At 47.9% G+C, this 22009-nt stretch overlaps 1 protein-coding gene and 2 pseudogenes across 1 annotated transcript in view; 1 reads left to right on the top strand and 2 right to left on the bottom strand.

Moving 5' to 3' along the window:
* Positions 1–22009, top strand: part of LOC147891951 (uncharacterized) — a 205406-nt gene that overhangs the window by 122372 nt on the left and 61025 nt on the right. The gene's annotated exons all lie outside the window — the stretch shown is intronic.
* LOC147891953 (uncharacterized) lies at positions 5681–7160 on the bottom strand (annotated as a pseudogene).
* LOC147891952 (uncharacterized) lies at positions 21080–21853 on the bottom strand (annotated as a pseudogene).

Raw genomic sequence — 22009 nt, 5'->3', positions numbered from 1 at the left:
ATAGGCAATCATCTTTCATTAGATACCCATCTTTGAGGGAATAGTGACTGGTGGATTGCCCCTCTTGCATTTGCTGTAAAATCTCACCAAAATCTGCATCACTAGCATATTGCTCCCTCATGCCTTCCAGGTCCTGATGATAAGCAAATAGTCACATTATTGACCTGGGGTCTTTGGGACAAGGCATCTGCCACTCTGTTCCGAATTCCTGGGGTATGGACAATCTGAAAATGATACATTGACAGCATGTTTGCCCATTTCATATGCTTCTCGGAAAGCTTGGTCTGAGTCAAAAAGTATCTCAGACTTTGGTGATCTATTTTAACAGTAAAATCTGCACCCAAAAGATAGTGCTTCCATGTATGGATGGCAAGATATCTTTCAGCATCACGCAATCTTCGGCTCTCGTAGGCTACTACATGTCCATTCTGATGTAATGCAGCCCCAACACACTCTCCACAAGCATCGCAATCAACATCAAAAGGTTGATAAAGATCCGGGACTACAAGAATAGGCTCTGTAGTCAACTTCTCCTTGAGTGTATTGAATGCTTTCTTCTATGATATTCCCCATGTGAAGGCTGCATTTTTCTTAGTAAGGTCATGTAATGGAGCTGCGATATCAGCAAAATGCCTGACAAACCTCCTGTAGTAAGAACACAGGCCTAGGAAACTTCGAACTTCATGCACAGTTTTCAGCTCTGGCCATTCATGAATGGCACGGATCTTTGCTGGATCCATCTGTATCCCATTCTTGGATATTATATGCCCTAGATAATGGATTTCTTCCAAGAAGAATTCACTTTTCTTGCTGTTTGCATAGAGCTGATGATTTCTCAGCTCTTGAAACACTATAGCAAGATGTTCCCTGTGCTCTTTTTCTATCTTTGAAAAGACTAGGATATCATCAAAGAAAGTACCCGTGAAATACCTGTACTTTCGGAAGATGCGATCCATCATTCTATTGAATGTGGCTGGAGCATTTGTCAACCCAAAAGGCATCACTAAGTATTCATACAACCCGAATGTAGTGCGGAACGCTGTCTTGTGCACATCCTGAGGCTGTATCCTTACTTGGTGATAGCCACTCTTTATCCTGCTGAAAACTGAAGCTCCATTTAACTGATCCAGCACATCATCAATGCGCGGAATAGGGAATCTATTCTTCATGGTCATTTTGTTCAGTGCGCGATAATCGACGCACATACGGAATGAACCATCTTTCTTCTGTACTAGCAGTACAGGGGAACAAAAAGGAGACGAGCTGGGCTGAATCAACCCTTTGGACAGCAAGTCCTGTACCTGAGCCATAATCTCCTCTCTCTGAGTCGCACTGACTCTATAAGGTGGTCTGTTTGGTGGCTCACTTTTAGGCATTAACTCTATCTGATGATCTTCTTGTCTCTCTGGGGGTAACTCCCCTGGCAAAGCATCGGAAAAGCAATCTTTAAAGTTTACAAGAAACTGAAACTTATCTTTGTCTGCATCATTCATTTCAGCATGCATATCATTCTCTTTTTCTTTTACAAAAACCATGTACGCAGAAATTGCAGACTTTATTGCTTTACCACATGTAACATTAGATACAATGGGGATAGTGTCCCCTTTATTCCTGGCAACTAAACGCTGATTTTTCCCCCTACACAAACTCCAGCACTCTTTCAGGAAGAGTCAACTTCACTGCCTTGCGATGAAACCAAGGCATTCCCAAGACTACATCATGATGTTTCAGTGGAGAAATGAAGAAGTCTTCCTGATCCACATAACTCTATACATGAAGACGGAGCTTCCCTACCAAGGGAGTAACTGGCATAGGATTCCCATAGAACATCTGATTGGCATCCAAAGCCCTGCCCAACTCCTCCGTCTTTATTCCCAGCCTCAAGGCTAGGTCCTCTTATATGAAATTATCAGTAGCCCCTGGATCAAATAAAATTAACGCTTGCTGGTCTCTGACTTTGCCCCATGATAGCAGCAATTCTCGTTCTTCTGGGTTTGAAACATGACCCATTATGTCAGGAATTCCTCTTGCCATTGGCTTTTGCGGTCTTCGTGGCTTCTCTGCCTCTTTTCCCTTCGAAGTTGAAGGCTTTTCTGGGCACTGGGCAGCCACATGCCCCTCTTTACCGCACTTGAAGCATTTCCCATCTCTACAGAATTCAGCTATCTGTTCAGGGGTGAATGGAGATTTGCCTTTATAAGCCTTTGAAAACCGAGTACCCCTCGGCTTCTGAGGCTGAAACCCTTTCTTTTCAACCTTGGGGTACTTTTTCTTTTCTGATTTTGAAAAATCAGTTTTCTTTCTTTCGGCACGTCCTGCATGCAAGGATAGTACCGTGGATGGATCTTGTAACGGCATAAGACTAGCTACTGAAGCTGAATGCATAAGGTCTTGAATGTTCTTTGCCCTTAAAGCATTCACTACTGCCTGGATTCTTGGAGTGAGACCTGCTCTGTACTTTCTCATTTGGGTTCCTTTGGAGATCTTTTTGAAAGGTGCAACCTGCAAATAAGCATCCCAAAACTTTTGGTTGTACACATCCACTGTATCTCCTGCATCCATATGCAAACTGTCCCAATCTTGAAGAACATGGTCTCTAAACTATTTAGGCATAAAATGCTGGTAGAAGGCTTTCTTGAAGTCCTTCCACTTCTTTGGGGCTGACCCATCTGTGGTCTGTGCACTCCACCATGCACTAGCTGTCAAGTGCAAACTGACCATTCTTAACTTGGAGGATTTTGAAAACTTTTCGGTACTGAATGCAGCATCAAACTGCCTGATGAACTGCAATGCTTTGTTTGTATGACCATACTGTCCATTGTAGGTCATAAACTTGATAGATTTACCTCCCTCTTTGAATTCCTTGGTCTCTTTGGAAGACTTTCTCTTCCTAGACTTCTTGTGTTTCCTTCTTTTCCTGGATGGTTTATCTGATAAAGAAGAAGAAGATACAGAAGTCGAACTCGGGGTAGACGGTGATGGACTAGGAGATCGGTGATGATGCCTTGATCTCTTTCTGCTATGAGACCGTCCCCTATGAGATCTCTCTTTCTCTGGTTGTACACGAGAGTGTGCCTCTGGCATTGGCACGTCATATACTGCATTAGGCATAGCTTCTGCTTGAAATAAATGCTGAGCCCTTGGATCCTTTCTGAGATTTTCCATCTCTTGTATACGAGTGCGTATCATCTGCTCAAATTCTTGCTGAGTTTGTTGCACACTTCTCTGATTTGGATGCGCATCCCTATCTTGTGAATCCCACTAGATAGGTGATTGAGCCATCTTCTTATAAAACTCGTCTGAGATCTACAAATTTCTCGCACACACACTGTGTATGCAACTGATGCACGTTGCCTTCGCTTTTCAAAGAGAAAATTTACCTCAACAAGAGGTGTCTTGCATTCACAATCTATGCCAGTAGTGGCTGTCAATTCCAGGCATATACCCACACAATTGCCAAAGCATCAACAACTATATTGCCCCTTTTTTGGCTACTACAAATGGCTTCAAAAAGCATCTGTTTTTCCCTCTTTTCACTGCTCAAAGGCATGCATACTCTTTTTCTGCAAATCTCTGAATTTTTTTTTTTCCTCTGCTTTTCTGGTGCTTTTCTGACAGTAAAAGTCTGACAGGCAGGTGAAATCTGCTAGCAGAAACAGTCTCTGCAATTGCCCCCCCCCTTTTTTTTTTTTTTTGGGAGAACAGTAACCAGATCAAGTAACTGACTGGTTACTCTAACCAGACTAACTGGCTCTAGTCTGACTGGATGAGTCTGACTGGATGGTTACTGTCTGGTCAAACTGACCAGACTGATTCTCTTCCGGTCTGGTTTGGTTGGCTCCCAACTCGGCCTTAACCCAATGTGGTCTGGTTAACCAACTATAGTCTGTTTAACTACACCCTGACTTAGCTAGTCAAACCTGGTCTGGTTTGGTTGGACCAACTAACTGGACCTCTGACAACTAACCAGAGTTACACTAACCACGGGTTAGCCACTTGTCTGCCACATGTTAGTGCCATGTCAGCATCTGAGCTGGCTGCCACATCAGCTTCCTGTCAGCCCTGCCACATCAGCACCTACCACGTGTCAAGGCCACCTCAGTTGCATGCGTTGCCATGTCATCATCGCGCGTGTGGACTTGCTGGCTGCCACGTCAGCGCCATGTCATCGTCCCACGTCTGGACTTGCTGGCTGCCATGTCAGCGCTACCTATCTGTCACATGTCCTCCTGCGCCACGTCAGCCTAAGGTTTCAAACCTTAGCTTGGCTGGTCGACGTCGTGCATCGCGCCGGCGCCCTTCTTCTTGAGCAACTCCTACGTAGAGTACCACATCAACGCCTGGCTAGACGCCTCTGCATCGCCTCGGTCTCTGTCGCCAGAAATTGGAACGATGGCAAGAACCGCTGCTTTGCACCTTCGCTACACCTTGCTAGCAATTGCGAATCAACACCTGTAGCTTGACGCACAGCATCAGAGGCTCCAAACAATGGACAAGGTCTTCTTCTCACCACGAGAGCTCCGAATAAAATCCCGTCACTTATGCTTGCTGCGTGAATGGAATCTCTGCGTCAATCTTTCCGTCAATGGAACTGCTTCCTTCTCGTTCATTTCAGTAGGGCCTAGCTCTGCGTAACCTCAATCCCTTGCGCTCTTCACGCTTTATCTACCCGATCGTCAAAGCTTGAAGAAGCCTCGAAAACAGGCTCTGATACCGATGCAATTCACTAGCTCTCTCTCTACAGATCCTCACACTATGAATGTACTGCAGAAATACTATACTCAGTAGAGCTCTCTCTCTCTCTCTCTCTCTCTCTCTCTCTCTCTCTCTCTCTCTACACACTGCTAGGCCCAGGACAACATGTCGGGCTGGACCCCCCCGAAGGTCTTTTATTTCTTGAAGAGAATCTGTTACAAGAGTTCAGCGTAGAGCTCTCTGATACATTTTTCCAAAAATCCAAAACGTGAATCATTCATTACAAGAGCTTCAAGCTCATTTCAAATTGGCAACATGCCACTTGTCTAAAATCTAGACTAAGTCCTATTACATGCCACTAAGGGCCACTCTGGAGTCTTCAAAGCACTTGGTCACACGAACCGCCTCCTAGATGCTTGTTAGGCTCCCGTAGCGCTTAGGAAAAATAACTCTTCCTAGTACCTGCAACAATTAATAAAAGCGCACCACCATGGCACCCATTAATTGTTAGCGCTTTGCATGCAAATAACACACTGTGGACTAATTCTAGTCACGGTGGGCGTTCCCACTGAACACATGTGCACACCTAACAAATATAAAAAAATATATTTATTCTCTGGTTGACCGGAGTCAACACTCTTGATTATAATTAAGGAGCTTTGACCAAGGGTCGAGGCACCTTAATTATAGCCAAGTCTCTCCAACCGAAGTTGGCACATCTTGGTTAACCATGGTTAACCCTCTTGGCGCATGCCAAGTCTCGTTGATCGAAGTCAACACTCTCTGACCGTAGTCAGCTCTATAATTCTCTAGTTAACCGCAGTTAACCCTCTTGGTAATAAACCAAGTCTTCCTGACGGTTTACTTGACTAGAGTCAAGTATCTTTGACCGTAGTCAATCCTTTGACCATTAAAAGAACTCTTTGACCATAATTAACACAGATCAAATAAATGGTCAACTGTACTTTGACTTAGGATATTTACATTATGGTGACACATTTAGAGTCCCATAGTTGCTTAACACATTTCCCTTTCCTTTCTGTCCATCCAAAAATGGTTGCAATATAGAATTGCAAATGTCAGGATCATTCTCAATAGATAAGCATGCTCTCCCAGAATGCACGCATGCTTTTTGCATAGAACCAATCCCAGCACCTAAGTCCACCACATGTCCAGAAATTGGACACAAGAACTTCAAGAAGTACAACATCATGCATGGAACCTTCTCCAATGCACCTCTCCATGGAATACTCTCTCCATGTTTTATAGTCTGCTCACTTGTTGGTAAATAATGATGAAACAAACTACTTCCAAAAGCAATGCCCAATTTGGTACCAACCACGGAAGCATTTTCAGGATTACAAACACAAGACATACCAGCCCGATGAAGAAGGCATAAAACCACAACATCCACCTAAAGACAAGAAAAGAATTAAACATATACTTAGTACAAGCTATTTCATTATACAAGAGCATAAATTCTTTCAACAGGTCATTGTATGATAATTATCCTTATGATCAATACTACCAACTTTGATTGTACAATATGCATCCAAGCATTGCATGTACATTCAACATGCAAACTCCAATCTATTGATCCTAGCATAATGCTCAACCAAATGAAGAACATGAGGAGCACACATAACTAGGATCCAGCCAGAATCTAAAACAACCGTGGCCGCTACTAGCAAGGAGTAGCGTACATGGTCCTCTGTTAATAAATTCCAAGATGGAGATGTGGAATCCTCTACTCCAAGAGCTTCTAGCTGTGTAGGCAGATCAATAATGACAAAATCTGCAGCCCAAGCAACACTCTTACCATTTCTTGTTTTTCTTTCACCTCCAAGACCCACAAAGTATTCCTTCATGTCTATATAGGCTTGTGTGAAGTTTGAGACAGACAATTGCTTCCCAAACTCGACATAATCATAGCACCAAACCTTGCAATGTGAAGTATCACATGTGCCACTCTGATTCAAAGTTAGAGAGGTCAATCGAATGTACAAAAAGCGGACAGACCTATCTTTCCATTTACATCCTTTCAAAATGGGTGTAGACTGCAGTACCTGCACATCTGTACCCACACCACATATGTAAAGACACAAAGTGATAACAACATATGTTACACAAACAAATAACAGCTTGAAAAAAGATCAAGAGAACTTACCATTATTAGTACCAGGATTTTTTGGTGGCCTACTACCCTTCTTTAGTTCCATACATGAATCTTTGTCCTTTTTAGTCATCTTCTCAAGTGTTTTTTGATACTCACTGACTGCATCATCCTCGTGGACTGAATTTGAGCTTGATGAACCCATCTCTCCCTTTTTATGCTGTGTGTACAGCTCTACCTCCTCCTCGATGCAACATCCTTTTTTCATATCGAGCCACCACGGACAGCTCTTTCTCTCCCACTCAGAGAGCACTTGCTTCCCTTCTTTTTCTATCATGTTTGGAGAGTACATACAGAATTTTTAAGTCTTGAATTTTTGTCCATACTCGACATATGGGCAACAATTTTTCAATCTTACCAACAACTTTTAAGGATTGCAAGAATCTGCATACAATAAGAGTCTTAGTACAAAAGCGAAATACTTAAGGATGGATTTTTAATTGAAAAGGAAAAAACATGTATTGCTTACCTAAATACCAATCGTCGAGATGCCCTCATCATCTCCATTTGTCCTGTTGTAGCTGTAGCAACAGTCATTGAATCCTTTAAATCTTCATAAAGTTCAAGTCTGTTCATTGCTTGTATTTCCCCAAAATACTCTCTCAACGTAGGATCTTGAGGAAGCACAAAGCTAGCTTGTTCACTAGCAACCAAGACCTGAGAGAGTAACCTCTCAGATTCACAAAGCAACTGATCCATCCATGCCTCTTTCGCCATCCACTTTATGAATTCTCTATCAGCTTTTGGCATGCCATAACTTGTTCTCAAATTTGAATATGACCCTGAGATTCTGAGAGTTGCTAGTTGTGTCTCCTTTGAGACTTTTGCAATGGAGATGTTATTGTTTGAGGGGAGGGGTTCCTATCCTTCCGGAGGTGTTACCGGAGGCCAAAGGCCACTGGCGTGAGAAGCATGAGTTGTGCAATGTTCTAATGCAATGGATCGTGCAGAGCGCACCGTGCAGTAGTGTGTGAGTGTCGTATGCTATACTGCAGTGAACGACGACGTACGAGTGCACTATGCTAAGTGACAATCACCGATGAACTCCACAACATAAGCAAAATAAGAAAATCCTACACTGGTGAACAATCCCCATATCCGGAAGAGACAAGAGAGATGAGAAAGTGACCAAGTTGGCCAATGTACATATCACTGGACGTGTCCCCAGGTCACAAGTCGCAAGTCACAAGAATACACAAGTTGCAAATCACCAGAATACACAGGTCTATCCCCATAGTAGACAAAGGGTACACACAAGTCTCTCACATTCACTCCTTGGCGAGCTCGTAGCTCTAGCCTCTATCCCTCCTCACTCTCCTCTCTTTCGCTCCTCTGCCGAATGCCGAATGCCTCCTTTTCTCTCTCCCTTCTCCTTCATCCTCATCCCCCGCCTTGGAGGGTCCCTTCTTCGCTGAGAATCTCCCCTCTTTCTTCCCATTGGTCATCCTCTTATCTCCTTAGCTGTTGAGGATAGCCGTTGCGCCGCTGGCTCTCTTGATGGCTTCGGCGACTTCCTGACTCCCTGACTCGCCAGCCTGTGATGGTATAAATTCTCCATGTGCAGGTGAGCTGGTTCACCGCACCTCTTGATGGCTTCGGCGACTTTCTGACTCCCTGACTCACCAGCCCGATGGTGTAAATTCTCCATGTGCAGGTGAGCTGGTTCACCGCACCACTGCACCACTGTATCACTGAACCACTGTGTAATATAAATACTCCTGACTGCTCCATGTGCTAAGCTCACTCTCCATGTGCGCAGCTCTTGATGAGATCACTTTGGACACGGTACTCCTGGTTGACCTGTGTCGACCTGTGGTTAACATGTGTCGACCTGTGGTTGACATGTGTCGACCTGTGGTTGACAGCCTCGGACAGTACTCCTGGATGAACCCGTGTGATCGCGTGGCTAACTTGTGTTGACACATGGTCAACATGTGGTCAACAGATGTCGTCATGTGGTCAACGCCTATCGACAGGTGGTCGTGTGATAAGGTAACAGTTTCCCCCGCCACTATCATTCACCGTCCCGGTGAATAGAAAGGTTGGACGAATCCGTCAAAGAAAAATAAAGATGAACTTTCAAACCATGGATATGGTGATGGAGTGGGAAAAGGAAAGAGTACAGACCATGTGGTTGGCCGTGGGAGTAATCCAAGATTTGTATTAAGTGGAGATGTGAAAAATAAACTGCTGTATTACAAGGGACAGCATGGAAAATTGCAGAAAAAACTGAGTACATCTTGAGGTAAAACACTGATATTTACAGTGAGGGCCAAACAGCTTGGCAAAATCTAACAGTGCAAAAAAAAACCCAAACACCAACAGCCATGTATCAACGCTTCTATGAGATTACAAAGGGTGGTAAAGCTGCAGCCTGTTCCTCTGCCTTCTCCTCTTCCGCCTTCGTATTTGGCTCTGTGGCTTTTTGCGCATCCCTTTGCTCTGGCTCAGTCATAGGTATCTGTGGATGGGGTGCTTCCTCCTCACACTCAAGCGTGTCCATCACATTTCTCAGATTTTCATACTTGTCTTTATATCGGTGCTTTATATCGGTGGTATCGCCGGTAGTAATGATCCTTTTGCTCTTGCAAGGTGGACTGGGAAGTCTGGAGGGTGGCCAACTACATCCGAAGAGCTGTGAATTCTTCCTCCATGGATGAACGCTTCTTTTCCAATTCAGCCACTCTGGATTCTGATTTTTCTTTGGCAATCTCGGAGGAAGACAAAGACTCTTTTAACTTGGTAATCTCCTGGTGAAATCTGGTCACCTCCGTGACATGCTGGCTGTGCAAAGTTGCCAGAGCTGCAGCATGTTGGCTGTGTAAAGATGTCATTGCTGCTTCCCATTCCTGCCTGTGATTATGGAGGCGATCCTCAAGGGCAGCCTTCTGAATATTCCAAGCGATGTCACGCTCATGTATTGCTGAGTCCTTCTCTTTCTGCCACCTTTCCTCCTGTTGTCGAAGTGTCACGCTAGTGGCGTGCTGCTGGGCTGCCTGAGCTCTCTCGAATTCTAACTTTAAATGTTGCTGTTGAGAGAGGAGCTTATGAGCATAACCTGTGGAATTGAAGACCGCTGTCCCAAGCTGCGTGAAGGTGTCATCCATGATACGCTGAGCAAGATGCAGGGACCTTTTCATCCACGCATACCTGTCGCTGTAATTCATCCTGTCTGCCAAATTAATGACGTCCCCCAATTCCTCAAACATGTCAAGAAGAGCTCCCTCTTCCTCGGTTGACAGGTTTCCTGTAGGTGCCAATTTGCCCAAGTGCACAAAACATGTCGGGGCCCTGGAGATCTTTTTGTTCTGTGCGAGGCAGTCCTGCAAGGGAATGGTGAAGATTTGAGTGAGATCCTCCTCTTCCCCACATACTGGTGAGCATTTTTTGTGAAGGACAGATAGTAGTTGACTGTAATCTTCATTCTGTTTTTCCACCAGGGAAATATTTGAAAGAGGTGGGCCCGATGAAGCAGCTATGTAAGCTGTGAACATATCATTTTCATGAAGGGGTGGGCAATCCACAGATTTGGGCAGAATCCCTCCCTCAAATACCTCCTCTGATGCTGAAGTGGCCGATGGAGCATCTCCGCGAGAGGGGCTCCCACTCCCGTCTCTAGTCCTGTCTCTGCCTGGGGAGGCTGAAATGTGAAGTACACCCTGGGATGACATCTCCTGAGAAAGCCCATGGGAGTAAGAGTCGCGTCCCAGGCTAAGATTCAGGTCCAATACCTGGTCCAAAACATGGTCAGAGGTCGCCTGAACTGTGGTGATGACTGCATCGGTGAAAGTGGTAGGGGGTGAAGACGAAACAGTTACAGTCTTGCGTAACAATACACCTGTCGAGGAAGTCCCGGGTACAACAGTCGTCGTCACTGGTACAACAGGAGGTGTACTTGGTGCAATCCCTCCCATGGAAGGTCTGGAGATCGCTGGAGAAGCGTGGACAAGTGTGACTGATGGAGAGGCAAGTCCTGGCACGGGCACGACTGATGGAGATACAAGACATGTCACTGATGGTAACCCTATGGCACCGGTAACAGAATATGCTGAAGAAGCTCCGGTGCAGACTTCATGAGGTGGCGCTCGCCGAGGTGTCCTCCTGAGCGAAAGAGGAGAAGAGGCAGTCCCGGGGGAAGGAACACTGGAAGTGACAGTGAACGATGTGGAAGAGGGGGTGACAGGAGGGGAGAGAGATGTGGAAGGGAGGCGACCTGTGACAATGGGCGGAGGGTTGGCCTTCCACTGATGAAGTAAGAAGGTGAGGTGGGGCCCACAAGTACATGTATATGTGCCCCGACGCTTGCGAACTGTGTTACGAAAGGCAGAGTAGAAGAGTGAGGCGAAATCATAGGGAGTGACCGAGAGGATGGAGTCTAAGGCAGAATGGATCGCCTTGGTGATGAAGAAGTGGCTTGGGGCAGAGTAGAAGTGTGTGAACAAATACCTCGCTAGAAGCGCCTGTCGGCTGTTTCCCTCGAGAACTTTCTTGCACTCATGTCCTCTGCGATGAGTTTTACAGGTAGACAAGAAGGACAGGAATGTGGGTGAGCCAGTGTGAGGTGGCAAAAAGGGAAGTGTGGGAAGACGGAGATATGTGGATACGAGACTAGGAGTGAACATGTCACGGGAATTCAAGAATCCGAATGTGTCTGTTGCAAAGTCATAAGACTGAATGAACGCAGTACACATTTGGACGTCCACCTGGGGAAGTGTGACATCATCAAACTCCACGAGAGACATGCGGGCTATCTCATCAGGTGACAAGATGCTAGACAGCTTGAGTGTGGGATCGAGGAAAGGTTTGAAAACCACCCGAATGATCGAGGAGGATGAAGCTGGGGGTGGAAGATCACAAGCCGTACTTTGTGGGGCCAAATCATCGCCACCGTTACTGTGACCACTGTGCCCACTGGATGCCTTGGATGGTGTTTTGATTGTACCAGTGGGGGGCAGATAGTCAGAGCCTCCATGATCTGAATCAGAGGAACTCGAAAAGGGGGATAGCTCCTCATCCGATATGATAGTGATCCTGTCGGAGGGAGGTGAATCTGCAACTGCTCGAGGTCGTTTCGAAGTGCTTTGTGGTGTAGACGCGGCACCCAGGTCATCAGTGGTGCGTTTGCCAAGTGATGCCATGGAAGATGGTCCCGATCCTGTCGTGTGGCTTGCTCGAGCCCGATGGAAGTCAACGAATAAAGTATCGCGGGGTAATCTGGGTTTGTACTTGTGGCGAGAGGCACGGGTAGGCATGAACGATGGCGTCGTATGGAGAGGAAAAGAGTACGGAGGGGGTGTCGATGTCGAGGTCTGGAGAGGCAAGGAGGGAGGAGGAGGTGTTGATGTCGAGGTTAAGCCCGGAATCTGCTACGAAAGGATTCCTTAGCAGAGCCACCAGTGCAGGCCCATGCTTCGATGGAGAGGAAAAGAGTGAGGAAGGGGTGTCGGTGGAGAGGGAGAGTAAAAGGATGGATGTAGATTAGGGGGGAGGAGGGGGGCTGGAGCTAGGAGGGGAGGTGATGCAGAGGGTGTAGGGAGGAGAAGGGGGGAGAGTTGCTCCAGAGAGGGGGACGTAGGCAGAGAGAGGGGGCTGCGCAGGAGAGAGGGGGAGGGGCAGGGTGGTGGGTAAAGGGAGAGCGGGGAGGGGCTGTTGCGCAAGAGAGGGGGAGGGGACTGTTGCGCAGGAGAGGGGGAGAGGGGAAAGGTGGGGGGTAAAGGGGAAGAGGAGGGAAAGCCTGTTGCGCAGGAGAGGGGGAGGGGACTGTTGCGCAGGAGAGGGGGAGGAGGGGCCTGTAGCGCAGGAGAGGGGGGAAAGGGGGCTGTAGCGCAGGAGAGGGGGAGGGGGCTGTAGCGCAGGAGAGGGGGAGGGGGCTGTAACGCAGGAGAGGGAGAGGGGGCTGTAGTGCAGGAGAGGGGGAGGGGGCTGTAGCGCAGGAGAGAGGGAGGGGGCTGTAGCGCAGGAGAGGGAGAGGGGGCTGTAGTGCAGGAGAGGGGGAGGGGGCTGTAGGGCAGGAGAGGGGGAGAGGGCTGTAGCGCAGGAGAGGGGGAGGGGAATATGGCGTAGGAGAGAGGAGAGGGGGCTGTAGTGCAGGAGAGGGGGAGGGGGCTGTAGGGCAGGAGAGGGGGGAAGGGCTGTAGCGCAGGAGAGGGGGAGGGGGATATGGCGTAGGAGAGAGGAGAGGGGGCTGTAGTGTAGGAGAGGGGGAGGGGGCTGTAGGGCAGGAGAGGGGGAGAGGGCTGTAGCGCAGGAGAGGGGAGGGGGATATGGCGTAGGAGAGAGGAGAGGGGGCTGTAGTGCAGGAGAGGGGGAGGGGGCTGTAGGGCAGGAGAGGGGGGAAGGGCTGTAGCGCAGGAGAGGGGGAGGGGGATATGGCGTAGGAGAGAGGAGAGGGGGCTGTAGTGTAGGAGAGGGGGAGGGGGCTGTAGGGCAGGAGAGGGGGGAAGGGCTGTAGCGTAGGAGAGGGGGAGGGGGATATGGCGTAGGAGAGAGGGAGGGGGATATGGCGTAGGAGAGAGGAGAGGGGAAGGGAGGGGGGGGTAAAAGGGGGAGAGGGTTGTAGCGCAAGAGAGGGGGAGAGGCTATGGCGTAGGAGAGAGGAGAGGGGCAGGGAGGGGGGGTTAAAGGGGGAGAGGGAGGCTATGGCACAGAAGAGGAGAGGGGGGAAACCGGTGGTGGGTAAAGGGGGAGAGGGGGGGCTGTGGCGTAGGAGAGAGGAGAGGGGAAGGGAGGGGGATAAAGGGGGAGAGGGGGGGGGCTGTGGCGTAGAAGAGGAGAGGGGGGGACAGGTGGTGGGTAAAGGGGGAGAGGGGGGGTTGTGGCGTAGGAGAGAGGAGAGGGGAAGGGAGGGGGGTAAAGGGGGAGAGGGGGGGGCTGTGGCGTAGAAGAGGAGAGGGGGGGACAGGTGGTGGGTAAAGGGGGAGAGGGGGGGGTTGTGGCATAGGAGAGAGGAGAGGGGAAGGGAGGGGGGTAAAGGGGGAGAGGGGGGGGGCTGTGGCGTAGAAGAGGAGAGGGGGGGACAGGTGGTGGGTAAAGGGGGAGAGGGGGGGGGGGGCTGTGGCGTAGGAGAGAGGAGAGGGGAAGGGAGGGGGGTAAAGGGGGAGAGGGGGGGCTGTGGCGTAGAAGAGGAGAGGGGGGGACAGGTGGTGGGTAAAGGGGGAGAGGGGGGGGGGCTGTGGCGTAGGAGAGAGGAGAGGGGAAGGGAGGGGGGTAAAGGGGGAGAGGGGGGGGCTGTGGCGTAGAAGAGGGGAGGGGGGGACAGGTGGTGGGTAAAGGGGGAGAGGGGGGGGGGCTGTGGCGTAGGAGAGAGGAGAGGGGAAGGGAGGGGGGTAAAGGGGGAGAGTGGTGGGTAAACTGCCTAAGGATGGGGGCCTTCACGAGGCGATGCTTCAGATCATCAAAGGCTAGTTGTTGTGGGGTGGCCCAGACAAACGATCGGTCTTGATGTAGGAGTTCTGTTAGTGCAATAGCAATGTCGGCATAGAAACGTATGAACCTTCGGTAATATCCTACATGCCCTAAGAAGGACTTCACCTCTTTGGGTGTACGAGGGATGGGCAATGAGATGATCACCTCTACCTTTGCGGGATCCGTGGTCATGCCCTCAGCAGAAACAATATGACCAAGGAGAACACCTCGGAGTGCGAGAAAGAAACATTTGTCAGGGTTCAAACACAAGCGCACTTCTCTGCACTTATCAAAGACCCATCTCAACTTATGTAGATGATCATTTTGTATGGCCGGATCAAGATGGGAGGCCGATTTACCATTAAAAACAGAGAAGTCATCTAGAAATACCTCAAGAAACTTGCCGATATTCTCTTGAAAGAGTTTGGTTACAAGTCGTTGAAAGGTTGCCGGGGCATTACATAGTCCAAAGGGCATCATTCGGTGGGCGTATGTTCCCCATTGAGTGACAAAGGTAGTCTTGGGCTGATCCTGTTCTTTCACTCGAACTTGGTTGTACCCGCTATATCCATCCATGAATGAGTATAAAGCATGTCCTGCCACTGTCTCCAACACTCTATCTGTGAAGGGAAGAGGGAACCTATCACGTCGTGTTGCAGCATTCAAACTCCGATAGTCAACACATATTCTAAGTTTGCCGGTCTCTCTTTTGGGTACAATGACAATTCCACTGACCCAATCGGAGTAATCCACTGGGTAGATTAATCCTGCTTGCTCCATTTTCTGTATATCTGTTTGGACTGCCTTGCCGTAGTTGGGATTCATGCGGTATGGACCTTTAATCACAGGGTCTGCATCGGGATATAAGTCGATGCTATGCTCCATGAAATCAGCGGGCACCCCCTTCAGATCCTTGTAGGACCAAGCAAAGACATCCACAAATTCTTTAAAAAGGTCGGTGACTGCAGCTAGAAGATAGTCATGTTCCCAGACCCAAGTGGCTAACTTCAAATGCCTGGGTTGGTCCTCACTTCCAATGTTGAGATACCGCCAGTTCCGTGCCTCATCAACAGGGGCAATGCATTGGGATGTTGAGGTACTTGGTTCACCCATTCTCAGTCCTGTATGTGCTGGAGTATCTTCAAGGGGAAAGTCCCCCTCCACTTCTCTCAACCAAGATGAGGGGTAAGTAACTGGGGGGTTCTCAGGCATTGACTGAGATGTAGAATCAGTAGATGTTGCAGATGTTGTGTGCCTTCGATGCCTCGGTGATTGTTTCAGCATGCCCCGGTAAGGTAAGCCTTCCACCTCATAAGTGGTTTCCGGAAGGTCTTGAATTGAGGGGTGGTCGGCTTCTGATAAGAAAAGGTCAAGCAAAGTGAGATCGGCCATGTCCTCATCTCTGTATCCGGTATGCACCCTGGGTCCGCCCAAGACCTTAAGCTGTCGGTGGTGATTCTCCTCAAGTTCAGCAATGTCTATGTCACTTTCGTCTAAATCACTATCATCATCAATCTCGTCTTCATTAGTGTTCCTGTTTTCTCTATCACCACCATTGCACTTAGCAGCACCATGGTTGTACACCGTAGTACCATGGTTGTGCACCGTAATACCATGATTGTACTCTGAAGTACCATTGGTGGGTTGTGCCCTACTAGCCTCGTCCTTAGTAGATCCTTCATTGTATCCTATAGTATTGTCAGCATCATTTTGACCAATGTCCTCCATGTCGGCCACTGGACGATCCTCAATGTTTACTACAGTACCATCATTGTCCGCAGTAGGATCTGTGGTGTCCACTGTAGTACCCCTAGTGACCATTCTCTTATACATGTGTGGACTATTGCAAAGTCCAAAGGGCATCCTTTCGTAAACTAGTTCAGCCAGACCCTGTCGTTCTGGGTGGATTTCTGATACTGCAAGTAGCTGTTCTTCTTGATCTTCTTGTTGGCATAGTTCCACCATGTTGACCGCTAATGAGCCCAGGGCTCCCATCCAATCCAAAATGACAGCCTCCTCGTCTTCTTAATCAGCCTGATCCAACAAGTAGGTCAAACTTTCAAATCCTTCTAGGGTTGTCTCCTCATTGATACCTTGGTCACCACCCCTGGGCCAGTCCCCACAGGCCCAATGCTCCTCTTCGACTCCGGCTTGTTCTTCAAAATCCTCCTCTCCTAGTTCTATTGGTATGTGCCTTGCCTGCCTTGTGACCATATCTATCTCGAGGGATGTCGATCCCAGGGGCAATCGAACTTCATCAGTTGACCAATCCTGAATGGCTTTTGAAGACCGCAACCATGGCCGACCAAGAAGTAGAGGGTAAGTTTGTTCATTTTCGGTCATATCAAGGACAACAAAATTGGAGAGAAAAGTTACTCCGCCAATCTTCATGTGAACACCTTTGACTGCACCCATTGGTTTTACTCTGCGTCGATCAGCCATGCGTACCTGAAAGTGAACATCACTTGTCAACTTCAACCCTAGTTTTTGGAGTGTACCTTTTGGCATAATGTTCACAGCCGCCCCACCATCGAGGAAGACGTCCTTCAGCTCCACTCCATGGATCTCCACGGTGAGCTTGGGACTTTGTTCACAAGTGAGGGCAGCGTAGGCAGAGAAGTGGTCCGGTGTAGACCCATGTTGAGCCGGTAATGTCTCTGGTGGTGGCCCACTCGGAGTAGATCCCTTGTGTCGACCTCCTGGGAGGCGATTCAGAAATGTAATAGTCTGATGCTTGATTTGGGGGGACAATAGGCAAAGTTGTCGTAGAGTGAGGTTGGGTTTGAAACTCATAAGATCTTCAAACGAGGAGTAGTGGTGGACACTAGCATTAGCCTTTTGTAACTTCATCCTCCTAGCCTCTGGCCGAGGGCCTCTGGCCGAGGGTCGAAGCTTACACGAGGATGTGGATGTAGGTCTGAACTGTGAGTCATTGTCTCCAGTGGTTTCTCTTCCATTACTCCTTTCCCTTTTTCCTGGGCAGAACTAGATCTTGTCCCCATAGCCTCTTCTCTGTTGAGTGCTGTTGAGGACAAAGTGGGAGGACCTACTCGTGCTTCCTTATCCCGGTACTGTCCGAGGGTTGTCACTTCTGTTGCAAACCTCACAGTTCTGGACTTGCGGGATGGAAGCTGAGGTGTGCTACCTTCATCTTCAGAACTTGTTTGAAGATCTCTCGTGACACCCTTTACTACCTTCTGATACCTCAAAGGCATAGAGTGATCCCCCGAGGATGAGGCACTCCCAGAGTTAGTGGTTGACCTTAATGGTTGTGGGCCCTTCGAGTTTGTTTCTGAATCACTATCAGAAGCCAGCATGGGTGGTCTATTCCTGGGCGTACTGTGTACCTTGGAGGAGGAGAATGACCTCGGTGGGAGAACACTTGTCGAACTCATTGGTGCTGAGGTCTCCGGTGCTGACTCTGAGTCACCCTTACATTTGTTACCCTTTGTATGTGACCGTGTCACAGCGCCCAACACTGCGCCAATCAAATGGGGATTGTTGCCCTCCCCCGCCACTACTACATCAACCATATTCACTTGGGATGCGGGTTCCACTCTTCTATTGGGACAATCTGTGGTGTAGTGGTCATTTGTGTTGCACTGTGTACAAGAGGGTCCCCCAAACGGCTGTGTACAATCATCTTGGTAGTGGCCGTACTCGCCACATCTGTAACACATGATGGGTCTTCTAAAGTTTGTACCCCTGCTTGCACCTCCGCGTCCACCTCTGAAACCACCCCTTCGACTGCGTTGATAAGAGGGTCCATAGCCACCTCCTGACATAGGTGGTTGGTACGGGGCATAGTATGGCTGAGGATAGAAATAAGGGGAACCAATTGAATTGGGGGCAGGAGCTTGGAGCAAAGGGGGAGTCGGAAGCAATGGAGGTGGCATGACAGGAGGAGGAGGTGGCTCAGATGCTCGTGCAAGAGGGGGAGCAGGAGATACTTCTGCTGGACCAGAAGTTATGGGTACCGTTCTGTTGACTGCAGCAACCAGAGGTTCCCCCGAGGTATATTCTGGAAGAAGCTTCCTTAATCCTTTGAGGTACCTACGCTCAGAGGCATCATGTCCATGGATCTCACAAAATGTACAAAATGAGGTAGAAGTAGGTACCTTTCGCTTGGAGGGGCACTCCCAGTAACCATGGTTAGAACCCTTGCATTCGGTGCACCAAAGGCCACTTCGAATTTGGGCCTCAAAGTGGTGGAAAAGGCAACACCAGTGTGGATGGAAAGGGAGATGAAACCATCGTGGCAGGTAAAGGCATGGCCGGAGCAAAAGTACCCCCCAATGGAATAGATGTAGAAGAAGGATTAGCTAGGAGCCCGGAGCTATGCATAACAGATGAGGTAGCAGCTTGTCCACAAGAGGTTGAGGTGGGAGCAGATGGAGTCACCACTCCGGTAGAAGAGGTGGTTGATGAAGACATCGTTGCAGGAAGAGGAGAGGGGCTTCCTTGACCTTGATGAGTCCCTGAGGAGCCCTCGTCCTTAGTACCCTCTTCTTTCACCTATTCTCCGCTTTGCACCTCTTCTTCTCCGGAGTCCAGATCTGACCACCAGGGTTCCTGTTGATCCAAGTCAATGAGAGTGTCAATGAAGTCACTTGCTCTGGCTACTGCTCCAGTGGGCTCACTTTGTGCTCGAGTTGAGGGCTTCGCAAACTTACGTCGCACGTAATGCTTCTTGTACCTAGTTTGGTCTGCCGGAAGTCTTTTCTCCACTCTCCTCAAGTACCTCCTAGTTCTCTCACTAGCTCCTTCAAAGGTTTCAGAACTACTCGGCATAAGACCTCTCTCTAGGACCCTAGATCACCACTTCACTCGTGCTACTCAATACCAGCAGAGTCCCACCGTGATCGCCATAAACTGTTTGAGGGGAGGGGTTCCTATCCTTCCGGAGGTGTTACCGGAGGCCAAAGGCCACTGGTGTGAGAAGCATGAGTTGTGCAATGCTCTAATGCAATGGATCGTGCAGAGCGCACCGTACAGTAGTGTGCGTATGCTATACTGCAGTGAACGACGACGTACGAGTGCACTCGTACGAGTGCACTATGCTAAGTGACAATCACCGGTGAACTCCACAACATAAGCAAAATAAGAAAATCCTACACTGGTGAACAATCCCCATATCCGGAAGAGACAAGAGAGATGCGAAAGTGATCGAGTTGGCCAATGTACATATCACTGGACGTGTCCCCAGGTCACAAGTCGCAAGTCACAAGAATACACAAGTCGCAAATCACCAGAATACACAGGTCTATCCCCATAGTAGACAAAGGGTACACACAAGTCTCTCACATTCGCTCCTTGGCGAGCTCGTAGCTCTAGCCTCTATCCCTCCTCACTCTCCTCTCTTTCGCTCCTCTGCCGAATGCCGAATATCTCCTTTTCTCTCTCCCTTCTCCTTCATCCTCATCCCCCGCCTTGGAGGGTCCCTTCTTCGCTGAGAATCTCCCCTCTTTCTTCCCATTGGTCATCCTCTTATCTCCTTAGCTGTTGAGGATAGCCGTTGCGCCGCTGGCTCTCTTGATGGCTTCGGCGACTTCCTGACTCCCTGACTCGCCAGCCTGATGGTATAAATTCTCCATGTGCAGGTGAGCTGGTTCACCGCACCTCTTGATGGCTTCGGCGACTTTCTGACTCCCTGACTCGCCAGCCCGATGGTGTAAATTCTCCATGTGCAGGTGAGCTGGTTCACCGCACCACTGCACCACTGTATCACTGAACCACTGTGTAATATAAATACTCCTGACTGCTCCATGTGCTAAGCTCACTCTCCATGTGCGCAGCTCTTGATGAGATCACTTTGGACACGGTACTCCTGGTTGACCTGTGTCGACCTGTGGTTGACAGCCTCGGACAGTACTCCTGGATGAACCCGTGTGATCGCGTGGCTAACTTGTGTTGACACATGGTCAACATGTGGTCAACAGATGTCGTCATGTGGTCAACGCCTGTCGACAGGTGGTCGTGTGATAAGGTAACAGTTATACAACTTTTCCAATGTGACAATGGATGATTTATCATCAAATGGGAGGCTCCACAAGATATTAAATCAATCTTCACCATTTGTTGGTTTGACAATAGACAGAATCTACATATATACAATACATGCAATCGTCACACTCAACTGTATTTTTTAATCATACAATACATGCATATCCCATACCTTGATCATTTTGTAAACAAACATCATATGACCAATCTCAAAAAACACTTGAACACTTTAAAAAGTCAACTTTATGTTAAGAATCATTAAATTAACCATACTTTGATCATTTTTCGACCATACTTGAGATTCACATCCTTTCGAATACTTTTAAGTGCTTTCTCCATATTAGCAACACTCAAATTTGGCTGAACTTCCTTTAGCTTTGCCTCATAATCTTGCTTGTATAGTGGCTAAAATATATTCCAAAGAAATGAATGAGTATAATGAATTAGTTAGTTATAATTCAAAAGACATCCATGACAAATGGTATGAAACTTACTGCAAATACCATTCTCCCTAGCATCACAGAGATGTCAAAGGATACCAAGTACTTAATCCTTTACTGCTTTCATTTGCCCTATGCTTTTCAAGTGTCTTTTTTTTCTCAGAAAACAGTGATAAGTACTCATTCTTATCACATGAACACATTGTCTTCATGTTGTACAAATAATCCTTGAGATTTGTTTTAATAATTGATGTCTCATTAAGGCTGAAAAATAAAAAATACATAGCTTCAAACATATTAAGAATTGTTCATAAAACCCTTAAAAGCTCGAAAAAGGGTAACACATATAAGCAAGAACTCGGACTTACAGATTGAACCTTTGAAGAGCAGCTATTAGCTTCATTTCTGTTTCTTTCTCTGGAGTAATAAAACTTGCTAAAACTCGAATATGCCATGCCTTTGATGTCTTGAATTTCTCTTCAATTAGAGACATCCATGCAACAGTACGGTGATTCCCCTCCCACACAAAAAACATCTTTCGAGACAAAAATGACCATTCATCATCATCAACAATCTGTGTCTCAAATTCTGCATTTACATCCCTCCAACAAGAATCCCATGATTGTTCAATTTCATCTGTCACCTCTTGCGAAACACCATCCGGAAGTGTTGTAGATAAAATAAACATTCCTTTCTATTGAATATATTTTTCTGCCTCTAGAGCTTGCTTTAGGCTATTCATATCAGTTCGTAGGCCTCTCACTCTTGTGTTTACAACACAACGACATAAAGGGATCAAGGGAGAAATCTTTCGAGGATTGATTGCAAGAGATTCAATAACATCCTTCCCCTGGCCAATATCAAGTGCAATAGGAAACTCTTGCTCAAACTCCTCATCCAGTTGTTTATCCTCTTTCTTTCTCTTCTTAGAAGATTCCTCCACAATTATAGTAGTGTCTTCAAAGTCTTCAATCTCCTTATCCTCTTCAACTCCAATTTCAACCTCTTTTTGAATCTCTAAATTTGGTGTAGATTCCACTTGCAAACTTCTCTTGCTACTTGTCCTTCCACCTCTCCTGCCTCCTCGTTCTCCTCTTCCACCTCTCCCCCTCCTCTCAGAAGTTCTTATTTTTACCATCCTGCCAACGTGACAAAAATCGGTGAGAAGAACTTACGACATGATGGAGAAAGCAAGGCGAGGGAAGAAGGAGCGAGGCGAGGGAGGGAGGGACATAAAGAGGATATAGAGGCGAGGGAGGGAGAGACACAAAGAGGGTATAGAGGCGAGGGAGGG

The sequence above is a fragment of the Dipteris shenzhenensis genome, chromosome 17 (genome assembly GCF_047967505.1).
Source record: "Dipteris shenzhenensis isolate YYH24624 ecotype China chromosome 17, Dip_SZ_1.0, whole genome shotgun sequence".
Taxonomy (NCBI): domain Eukaryota; kingdom Viridiplantae; phylum Streptophyta; class Polypodiopsida; order Gleicheniales; family Dipteridaceae; genus Dipteris; species Dipteris shenzhenensis.
This window is presented reverse-complemented; position numbering and strand designations above follow the sequence as displayed.